Genomic DNA, 12,483 nt, shown 5'->3' with positions numbered 1-12,483 from the left:
TATATTTGCATATGTTGGACAGATGTATGCAAATATATCATTACATGTATTAGTGGTAGCCTTGTGTAGTGTCATGATATAAATACCCTCTTAATTAGCAATGGGATATTATCTACTGAAAATTGTTAAAAGAGAAACTCAAGCTATTTTTCAATATTATTAAACTTATTTACCCTATAGATTATTGAAATAATAAAAAATCAGTAAGAACTGAAAGTACTTGTTACATATCCAGTATGATGTTAAGCTATGCTTGGAACATATGGTTTCTTATTTATTTACTTTGAATTTATCCACCAAATTTAATAAAAGTGTTTGCAAGAGTATCTGTATGCAAAAAATATGTTTGCATAATCTTCACTGGGTTATGAGTAAATAATATAAATAAAATGCTGTGCTGTAGCATGGACAGATATATGTGGGCTTCAAAGGAATTATTAACTCAGTGTGTTCCAGTTCTCTCTAATCACATTGCACCTCATGCCAAAAGGTTGATTTTTATTTAATTATGCTTAGCTGATAGTCTACCAACCAATATTTAAAAAAGTAGTTTAAAAGTTCTTTCAAAGATATACTATATTGAGGAGAATTTTTTATATTACAATTTTCTTATTAAAAGGTTTCCAGTAGAATTTTTTCTTTTTTTCTTTTTTTTTTCATAAATAGTTACATTTCTGAAAAGTGCATTTACTTTTGTCTTAAGGTCATGGTGAACTCAAAACTAAGCATGTTTAGTCTTTTCTATTGACTTCTAGGAAAGAATGTTAAATTTTTATCAAAAGTGTTCTCTGATTTCCTCAAATGATTAAATAATCTAATTTTCTTTTATTTCTTTGTCTTAGAAGTTTTTAAGGTGTCATATTAGGCTTTAAAAATTAGAACAGGTAATATATATCACAACAGGAAGGAAAAAAAGAAATAAAGGTAGTTAGTGCTATTAAAATGAAGTTAAATATGTAGTTATGATGGCAAACAATTCTCCAGAGATGGTATTAGCTTTCTAGAAACCAGTCCTCAAAGTTACACAACTCACTATAGGCACAATTTAAATCCAGATGATTTCTTAGTCATAGTGTTGCCATTCTTGGTCCATAATCAACTAAATATATGTTCTAAAATATTTAAAAAGAAAATAGTCTATACTGCAATCATCATTGTCTTTATTGAAAATACAACAATGGGGGTGCCTGGGTGGCTCAGTCAGTTAAGCGTCTGACTTTAGCTCAGGTCATGATCTCAGGGTCCTGGGATTGAGCCCCACACTGGGCTCCCTGCCCATTCCTCACTCTTTGCCCCTTCCACCGCTCATCCCCCCCCACCAAGAAATAAGTAAAATCTTTTTTTAAAAAAAGAAACTATAGCAACAGAATTCTTAGGACTAATTTTTTAGAGAGTTTCTCAACATGGGTTGATGATACCTAATGAAAGCATGATTCAATCAAAGGACATTTACTATAAGAACAATATGATACACCAACCTGAAGGGCTGGTAAAACCTAGAGGTAAATTTCATGGAAATCAGAAGAACACATGAATTTTTACATCCTTCAGGCAATCCTCCACAGATATTGTTTCTTTGAACTAAGCTTTTGATAAACATTGAATGGTTTTAAGCTTGAAATTATCCCCCCTGGCTAATGCCTGGAGTGCAGCTCTTCTCTACTGTTTGTGGGTTGAAATCTGTTTCATGTGCCTGACCAGATATCCTTATTCTGAAAAGGTAAGCACCTTTTATGAAAGCTGAGGAGGCTAGCAAGGGATTAGGATAAAAGAATGTGTATACTATCGCAACACAATCTCCATTCTGAATTGAGTTAGGGAGTGTCTGATAAATGTAGGACTTTATTTTTATAATATTCAAGATTTATTTACTCATTTGAGAGAGAGAAAGAGAGCATGAGCTGGGGCATGAGGAGAGAGAATCTCCAGCAGACTCCCCCCCTGAGCAAGGAGCCTGATGTGGTGTTTGATCTCATGACCCTGAGACCATGACCTGAGCCAAAATCAGGATCCCATGCTTTTAGCCAACTGAGCCACCCTGTGCCCCTATAGGATTTTATTTTATTTTTTTAATGTTAATCCTTACCCATGGACACACTGATTAAATTATTAAGGTTCCATATTGCTTTACCATATGCAATATGAACTTAATTATTTTTATATAACTTTATTTTAGGCAGTAGTAATAAGAAGTCCCAATTCTCTAGAAAGTCAAATCTCAATAAAATATTAACATAACTAGCTTGGAAGGGAAATATGATAATGGATAAGTAGGTGTAGAAATATCAGTCATGAAAAGGAGATTCAGGAGAGAACTGCAGTGGGAAATGGATGATGTTATGTCTTAGTGGTAAAAAGTATGGTTTTGGGGTCCACACTGCCTATGCTCAAATACAAATTTATGTGATAGTCATGGGAAATTTACTAAATCTTATTAAGCCTCAGTTCCTTCATCCAAATATCAAAATGATAATTAACTTCAGGCTTAGATAAGATAGTATCTGAAAAGTATCTAACATGGTCTCTGAAAGGGATATGTATGAAGTTTTTGAGTTTAGGAGTCAGTTTAGGTACTAAAAATGGGCTTAAAAAAACATACAATTATATGGGGTGCCTGGGTGGCTCAGTTGTTAAACATCTGCCTTCAGCGTGGGGCGTGATCCCGGTGTTCTGGGATGGAGCCCCACATCAGGCTCCTCCGCTGGAAGCCTGCTTCTTCTTCTCCCACTCCCCCTGCTTGTGTTCCCTCTCTTGCTGGCTGTCTCTCTCTGTGTCAAATTAATAAATAAAATCTTTAAACAAAACAAAACAAAACAAAAATCATACAATTATAAAACATCGAAGGTTAACATTCATTCTACATCAAGTTAAAATAATGATCACTAAATAAATCAAATGGATATCCTGGAACAGGTAGGGGTGGACAAATACTAGTGGAAAGGTAGCTCCCTCGGGGCACCTGAGTGACTCAGTTGGTTAAGCATCAGGCTCTTGATTTTGGCTCAGGTTATGATCTCAGGGTAGTGAGATCCAGCCCTGTATCAGTCTCCCCACTCAGTGGGGAGTTGGCTGGAGACTCTCTCTTTCTCTCCCTTTGCCCCTCCCCCTGCTCTCTCTCTCTCTCTCAAATAAATAAATCTTAAAAGAAAAAGAAAGAAAGAAAAAAAGAAGGTTGGCCCCCTAAACAAAAACCTTCCTGATTCTAACATTTTGAAGGCCTTTCAACTCACCTTATAGGAAAAGCCTCTTTAATCACTCTAAATTAGAAGAAGCCCATCGGGTAATCGATATGCTCTAGGCATATACAGGTCTCAGTCATCTTTCTCATTCTGTTAAATGATTACTGAAGAAAGATCATTCACTTACACAACAAAGAAATCAAAGCAAACTTCATCAAATATAAGAATGTGCCACCGAAGATTGATATGTGCATGAAGAAAACTCTGGGATAAAAAATAAACTTAAAAAGTTGAAATAAATAACAAAATGAATCCCAGGGGACAAAAATATAGGATAATTTAGAAAATCAAGAGCAGATTGCTAGCTATCAAATTGACAGGAACTAACAGAATAAGAAAAAGCTCTTGAGATTTAAAAGAAATGTTTAGAAATAACAAAAATTCAGTTGTGTTAAAGATTAAATTTGACAATATTTCACAGAGCACAGAACAAAAACACAGAGTTGGAAAGTATGAGATAAGATGAAAAATATAGAAACTATTCAGGATGTATAACGGCCAATTGATATGAGTGCAGTACATAAATGCAGGAGGAAAATTATTAAGGCAGGAATAAAAAATCCAAAGATGAATTTCCCGCATCTTATGGATAAAAGAATTCACTGAAAATAAAGAAGGATAAATAAAAAGGAGCTAGAATTACTGTTGAAAAATGTGGGTGGGAGTGAGTGATTAACAATACAAAAATGAAAAGACAAATAAGTGATAAACAGGCCTCCAATCTCTAGATAATTGATATAAAAAAAAAAGCCTCGCATTCAAAGTTCTGAGGGAAAATATTTTTATATCTCTACAGGTCAAATCATTCAACTAAATGTAAGGCAAAATAAATACATGTAAAACACAAGTTAACATATATATGGATCTTTCTGCATTACAAAATTAAAACACAAGTTTATATTTAACATATGTAACATATATAGTTAACATTATAACATCTATAACATTCCGGCCTGAATCTAGATAGATCATCACCGTACGCACTGGCCCCGGTGGTACAGGGTCTTTACCATGGAAGATCCAACCTTTCTCCAGTCGTTGCGTTCTTCGAAGGCGAACTGGCTCAGGTCCACAAGTCCGCTCGAGCAGCTCTTCCCCACCGATCACTCGTTCACGGGTTCACTTACCGGTTTGCCATAGCGACGTTGGGTGGCCATCCATACCGCCCATGATGTCGTGGGAAGCACTTACACAGCACGCTGCTGGTTAAGCCTCTCTGCCTCCAATTTTAACACCGTCCTTCACCACTGTAATTCCTCCCACCTTGCTTCTGACGGTTAAACTTTGATGCTTGGGCCTCTGTTATCTCACGATTCTCTGTCTCTTGTTAGCAGCGAGCCTCTGTAGTAGCATTATCCGCCATCCCCGGAATCGTCCGCGTAGAGAGCAGTCACCCCTGCGTGTCCCGGCGGTGCTCCGCCCTCTCGAGTCCATGTCTCATCCCTCCAGTCTGTAGTGAAGGCGTTGACTCGAAGGTCCTCCAGCAGACGCAGACATCTGGTCAGTTTCCCGCTCTACTAACCCGGCAGGCCCGAGTCCCTGAGCATTTCAATCTGTTCTACGTCCCCCTGCCCTGACAATTATGGCATTTCTACTTCCTCTAGCGTGCGGCACTGCTTTCTTCAAGCTTCCAAGAGCTATTTTTACAGTGTGTTAGCATTGACTCCACAGGTGTTTGCCAAGGAATCAATCCTATGTCCTAGGAAACCTCTGTCATACTGGTAAAATTTCACTTAGCACCCTTATGCTTGGCCCAGTTGACTCAGTGGCTTCAGAGCCAGTGCCACCTATTTTCCCAGCTTCCTGCTGTTACGTGTTGAGTAGGTTCTGAACCTCCTCCAGGCCGTGGTTACTTTTCTCTTTCACTAGATGTAGACTTAGATTATGTCATGTGACCTGGCCTGAGTAGCTAGGTGAGTTTACAATAATTATTGGTTTGGTGACCAGGAAGAGAAGCGTCTCTTACCTTGTCTTTTGCACGTCGTGTGCAGAGCAGAAAGCTTGGCGTCATGTGCAAGCTACGGTGGAGTGCAAGTCTTCGGAGAGGGGGCAGGCCCCCTCCAGAGACACCACATGAATTCTGAGGATTCCGTATTTTTATGTTCACAAACCCAATTGCCCACAATACCCAAGCTCAGAGTCTCAGTCTTTCCTAATTAGACCTCAGGGTTGGGTGTAGGGAACTTGCCAAGATAGAGAACTCAAACTTGTTTGGATCTCTATAAATTATATACACCCTGGGCTTGAACATCAGCTTTATTTACATTCCCAAGCTCCAGGAAATGATAATCTCTTTTTGCTACCAAGAAAACCTTCTCAGTTTTACTCTTAGCCTTTAACTGATAATCAATCAACCCTCATCTTTTATGGTCTTTCTTTAGTGGAACCATTTTTTTCCTGGTAAATACCATCAAATCCCATAATTTTTACAATTAGAGTTTTTTGCTCTAAGTCCTTTTCTCATATGAGATTCCTTATACCAACAAGTGTATTCCTTCCCACTAGTATTCCATTCTGTAGATGAAATGAATGTCCATTCCATTCACTGTAGATGAAAATTTCAAGAATTGGATAACTGCCACAAGCCAAGGGTTATCATTTCTCCACTTACTGCCGGGACTTTGTCCTTACTACTAACCAATAGATGATCTAGCTCCAATTCCCATTGTATCATTGCTTCGACAGTCCATTTTGGGTTTGGATTCTCTTTTGATTTTGCTCCTTAGGAAACAAACACAGATACATTCTTCTATAAGTTTTAGGGAGGCATGTTGTCAGGGTCAAGATATATGAGTGAATGAATGCAACAGGATCAGGCAGAGGAAGAAATCGAACAGTGTGACAGAGTTCAAATGAAGGCCTCAGCCAATTCCAAGGCATTTCAGAAAGGCCTTTCAAAGATACTCGGAATGAGACAAGAGGATGGATCTTTATACCTTTCCATCAAATAGGCATTATCTGTGAGCTGCCTTCAGGCAGGGCACATAACTTTGGATGAGGTGACTTTTCAACAGAAGGTAATTACGGGAGAGAGATTCCATTGAGAGCTCTTAGCCAACCCAGCATATGAAGGCTTTCGTCTTACAAGGAGGGTCTGGGTGGCACAACATCACATGGACTAGACTGGTATGTGTATACATATACATTAGGAATGTACATAAATACCTAGCAACATAAAGGCCTTAATGATGCAAGTGTTTACTTCTAGGGAGAAAATCAGAAATTGTGGCAATCAGAGATTACAGATAGGTTTGCCATATCTGTGTAGGCAAATTTTTTCATAGTGAGAATGTATTGGTATACCCATCTATTATTTTAAAAATATCATTTTATTTGCAACTGGTACAGATTTCAAAGGAAATGTTCTCTGAATGAAGTGAGATATGGCTATGACTCAATAAAGTAATGAATAAAAACCTAAAAGATCTTACAGATATTGTTAAAATAATCTTCCCCCCAATCAAATAAATCATGCAATAACAAAGAAAAAACAAAACCATAACAACACCAGTTTTTGTAAAAAAAAAAAAAAAAAAGTTGTCATGCAGTAAGGTACAAATGCTTTTTAACAACTGATAATATTTAGAAAAAAATACCTTCCTTTAAGAGATTTCCTCTTTAATTAACACAGGAAATTTTTCATTGGATTTATAGAGAAATATATGTATGATCTTTGCATCTTCATTTTCTTTGCCCTAAATTGTATTCAACTAGCATACCTGTTAGACGTTGGCTTTTAATTAGACATTCACAGTGCTGTAAAGGCAAGTCAGAAGACTTACATGAGGTTAATAAGCAGTGTTATATTATTATAATACTACTTCATTATTGTTGTTGCTATTCATTTTTATAACACCTAGTCCATTGTTAATATTATTATTGCTATTTTATTATAATTTGTTACATTAGTTATATATATATATATATATTTTTTTTTTCCATGGGAAAGTAAGCATAATGCTAATAAATTGATTTGATTTCAACTTTTATTGTGTGGAGACAAAATGTATTCTAGAAAATCAGCCGGAGTAAGAAACAGTTTTAAGTATGTTATTTAAATTCAAACCAGGGAGAAATTTAAAATTATTTTTAAAAGACAGTAAAAGTTGAGGGAAATTAGAGCAGCGTGATTGGGTTAAATACTCATCTTACATGGTATGTACGTAACAAAGATTACACAGGTTGATGGATCAAAACATACTTAATCATGTTATTTAAAATGATAAGAAATCACAAGAAGATCCCCTCCCCACCAAAAAAAAAAAAAAAATTTAGCATTGAGTATGGATAATTTGGTTGAAGGTAGAAAAAGTTAGGTGAACGACCCTCGATTCTTAGAGAAAGTCCTTTTATCTGATATTATCTATGCTGTTTATATATTACTTCTAGTAAAACAAAACATTGGCAAAGTGGAGAGTTATCTTACAAATAACTCATTTTATCCCTGTGGTGGGGGTGAAATTCAGCTGCTCTCATCCCGTATCTCTAAGTCTTTTGCAAGCATTGCAACATTTTAGGGCATTCACCGAATAGGGTCATTTCATTCCTGGCTTCATTAAAAATCTCCATGCATCCTTGGTTTCCTGTGCCTTTATGGTTTTAGTTCTTTTTTAAGTTATCTCTCCATGTTTTATGAATATCTGCAACTACTAACTACATTCTGGATCTGGGCAGTATAAACCAAATATTTTAAATTTGTTTACCTGAATTACTCCTTTGATATCACAGTGTGGTTTGCAGCATTGCCACTCTGTCCGTGCAATATGATGGGTAATCCTCTCTCTCTACGTTAAAAATCCTTCAAGCAGGTAGGAAGGTCACAATTTCTTGAATAAATTGGAAAACATACTCATTCCTAATATTCTACATGCAGTAGAAATGCCTATTATTATTTATCATTCCACATTTACATACTATATTAAGAGTATTTTTTAATTGACAATTTTCTTTGAGAAAAGATTTAAGTTTTGCTTATAATTGAAAGCATGCCTTAAAACAGCATTTTATGAATGAAGAGTGTCACTAATTAGTACTTTTCCTTTAAACCACCACAATCATCTCTGAGACTCAATTCTTTGTCGAAGGAAGAAAAGTAATCAAGCTTTCGTACGCCTGTTCTGGAACACTCGGTACTTCTGATTTTTGCAACATTCAAGCCATCCTGGGAGGCAGAGTGAGGGGTGTCACAGAAGAGCATCTGGTAGTAAGGAATTACTGGAAAGAGTATAATGATGTAGTTTCAATAGGTTGCCTGAGATTATATTTGTTCTGAAAATATTTTGATTATAAATTTATGGATTTTTAAGCCTTTTCCTTTCTACGGAAACATACATAGTCTTTGCATCTCTTAGGTGAGTTGTTTCACTAGCATTTTTACACAAAGGCTTGGATTAATGCGCTAATCCACTAAGGTAAATAGCCAATCTAAATCCTCTTCAGGGCACAGACGTCTTATAAAGCCAGTATTGTTTCTTTAATATTGTTTTGCTAATCACATAAATCTGCCTGTCTGAAGAAATGCTGTTGGAACATTTCAGACACTGGTTTCACTACACTTGATTCTCCTCTAATTGTGCTTTAATGATAGTTTTCCATTTTGTGGATAACTGTGTTTAAATATTCAGAGAACAGATTATTAAAATTTTTGCTGAATGACTCATACAGGAACACTAATTAGAACAAGAAAAACAGAGTTGCAATTTTCCAAAATAGTAACTGTGCCAGGTGAACTCAAGAAATGCTTCTGTTAACTAAAACTTTTATATAGAAACTGGCAAATAATACATGTAATAATGATTAATGGTTTCTTCTGGATATTTAAAGTGGATTGCTTACTACAAGTCAGAACTGCTGGTTCTTATTCTAAGTGCTGTCACTCACGATTTTACTGATTGACCTTTAGTTGGTATTCTGACTTATTTTTGCCCTACTTCTTTTCTCAAAGTATAATCTGGGGATTATAATTAAAAATAAACAAATAAATACACTCGGTAAAGTGACAAAGTGAAAAATATTTTCTGGCTAAGAGGTTCTGACTTAAATTTTGTTTGTTTTTCACATGTAATATTAATTAGACCCAACAGCACCAACCCTATAAATACAATGTCACACCATCAAGGTACTTACACGAAACAGGAAATAATCTTCGGTTATTCTTTCTTTAGACATTTCCCTCTTCTAAGAGAATAACTAATTAAATTACATCACGAGTTCTAAAATTCCAAATTAAAGTCTGAATTTTTAATCATATAAGCATAAAGACCTTTGTAAAGGGGAAAATATATTTTTCACAACACCTGGAACAGGAAATAAAGTCACTAATACACTTCTCTGGTTATTTCAAATTAAATATCTTAAAATTAATATCTGAAATAGCTACAGCCTCTTATAAAGGGTTTATTTTCATGTTCTCTTTCCCACCACCAAGTGCCAATATTTTTTTCTGTTACGACATCATGTGTCATAACAGACAACATTTTGGTTCAAATTACTGAATATTCCTAATGTGAGCCCATCAGGTTTCTGTTACCAATTAAGCGGCCCTCTTGCCACCTTGTCTTCTCCATTCGCTCAGTTGCTTTTTTTTTTTTTTTTTTGGTGTCTTTTCCAACGGGCAGTGCCGTCAGGCTCAGTAACTGTGCTCATGACATTTCCAGGCAAACACTTCAAAGATCATTTCTCCCAACACAAACATCTTTAGAGAGATGGGAGGTTTACTTAAGATCACACTGCCCCTTGTTCAATCTTTGCTAATGCTGCAGCATTTGGAAGTCTTCCGGAAAATAAATTGTCTGATGTTTTTCTATAGTATGCAGAAAGTACCGTACCTGAAAGATTGTACTAGTCAACTCAGCACATAAAATTCCTTTTCTGGCACCAAACTAAGCTCCAAGGAAATAAAATGATCTGCCCTCTTTACAGTGCCTTGCACATAGAGGTGCTCATTAACTATTTGGAGCTGGAGAAACTTTTATTCCCTATCCATATCGCAGTAGCAATGCCCCTGCCATTGACTATTTGGTTCATCTAATTTTTCACTAGAACTCTCGGGGCCATTAAAAATACCACCAGCCAAGTTATAATTTATCTGTAGATTTACAATAAATTCAGCATCCTGACTTCATTTGTTAGCAGATGCTGAACTAGACTGGAATGAACGGATTCTGTTGTAGTATCTTGTAGCAATTAAATCTGTGGTAGTTTTTTTGAAGTGTTGAAAGATCTAATTTTTCATTTACATAATTATTTGCTCTAGTTAGAGAGTTGTTCAAAATCCGATATTACACAAATAAATGTAAGGAAACAAAAAAACATTAAGTAAATCAGCAGCTCTGTGGTCGAAGGTTACCTACTACATTTATAGTCGATCCTAAACTTTTATTACATTTGCGCAGAATCGAACAAGAATTTTCAGAGTTTGAACTTACTAACAGCTTAGATTGTCACATATCATTTATTATAAGTGAGGAAAAACAAGGACCGGTGGAAAGAAAGCTGCGTCTGACTCACAGAAATGATTCAGAGATAGAAAAAATCACAGAAACAAAATGCCTTTTTTTATGTCAAAACAGATTGTTCTCTTCTGGCTTCTGGCTTTGTTCTCTTTCCTGTTTGTTAGTTCCCCACTCCCTGCCCCTTTCTTTTTCACTTAGGATTACACTGTAACACTCCAGGTCTGGGGTTTTGCATGTTAATAGGCAGGAACACAACTTACCCAAACCAGTAGCCAGAGGATTTCCTCATCCTCATGAGAGAGTGAAGTATAAAAAACTCACCCTAACCTTTATCAAATGTAGTTCCTTAACATGGATATATCCATTCATTGCCTTAGCGTGGACATACCCACTTAGTGCCTTCCCGTGGGCATAACCGCTTGATGCTGTAGCAGAGACGTACACACTCAACCTCTTAGTAAAGATTCGTAAACTTCATTCCTTAGGGTGGGCATACCACTCAATGCCTTAGTGTGGACCTGACCACTAAATGCTGTGACCTAGACATACACACTCAGTGTCTTTGTACAGATGTGCAAACCCCATTCCTTAGTGTGGTTATACACACTCAGTTCTTTGGCATGGACGTAATCCAATCAGTCCTTCAGCATGGATGTGCAAACTCCGCTCCTACTGCGGGTATACCCACTCGGTGCCTTAGAACACACACACTATTTCAAGGAGAATATGTACACATTTCTAGGAATGTTAGTTGAAAAGTGTCAGAACATCTTCAATCTCACCAAATACCTCCCCTTCTTCTATGAATACCGATGTTGCCTGAAATTTCCAAAATTCATTTATTCAAGGTAATTTTTTCTTCTGGGTTTAAATAAAAATACAGAGCAGTTGTATCACAGTCTTCTTGGTTAAGATTATCATCTTCAATTGGGATTAGTTCACAATTTTTTCAAACTGCCACTTGACTAAAATCAGAGTAATTTAACAAAAAAATCTGTAGAGTTTGGTCTGTAGGACAACAAAATTGTTCAGGTGAGGTTGCCTGGATGGGAAGAAGAAGGGGAAAAAAATGAACAACTTGTAGGAGTTGAATAGGTGGGGGATAGGGGAGAGAAGAGAAAAATACAGCACCAGAAAAACTGTCAACTTTGTTATTTCGCCAAGTCAACCCCAACATATTCCTACACAATTCTAGTCAAAAGCGATTCTTGATATATTCATGTAACTAACTTAGTGGCACCCTTTTTATGTGTTGCCATATGCATCTCTAAATTAATTTTTTAAAATTTTATTAGGGAAAAATTGAAATATATACGAAGTAGAATAGTACAATACGACGACACACATGTGTCTGTCACCTAGCTCCAACAGTTGTCAGTTCTTGGCCCATCTTGTTTCATCTGTACCAAGAACTACCTCTCACACTCATTTCCCCTATCCCAGATTATTTTGAATAAAATAACAGACATCACGTTATTTAATCTAAAATTATTTTAATCTATATCATCAAAATACTAGAAATCATATAAATGTTTATCTTAGCTAGAATACCATTATGACACTTAAAAATAATTACCAGAATTTTTGTTTGCTTTATGTTTTTAGTTTCTTTATTCAGACTTAGAGTCAAATATAAGTCCCTACATTTAGATTAGTCCGTAAGTCTTGTTACTGTCTTTTAATATATACATTATTTCTTCTCCTCTTTATTTTTTTCTTTCTTGCAGTATGTTTCGGGAAAAAAAATGTTTGTCCTGTAGTATCTACTGGAGTCTGGATTTTGCTGATTT

General features: G+C 36.0%; 1 pseudogene; it reads left to right on the top strand.

Moving 5' to 3' along the window:
* Nucleotides 1-4,411, top strand: part of LOC113251113 (ubiquitin-40S ribosomal protein S27a-like) — an 84,718-nt pseudogene extending 80,307 nt beyond the window's left edge.
* Nucleotides 4,412-12,483: the final 8,072 nt, after the last annotated feature.

This window comes from Ursus arctos, unplaced genomic scaffold, assembly GCF_023065955.2.
Source record: "Ursus arctos isolate Adak ecotype North America unplaced genomic scaffold, UrsArc2.0 scaffold_10, whole genome shotgun sequence".
In the NCBI taxonomy this organism is placed as follows: domain Eukaryota; kingdom Metazoa; phylum Chordata; class Mammalia; order Carnivora; family Ursidae; genus Ursus; species Ursus arctos.
The sequence above is the reverse complement of the archived record's forward strand: the minus strand, read 5'-3'. Positions and strand labels throughout refer to the sequence as shown.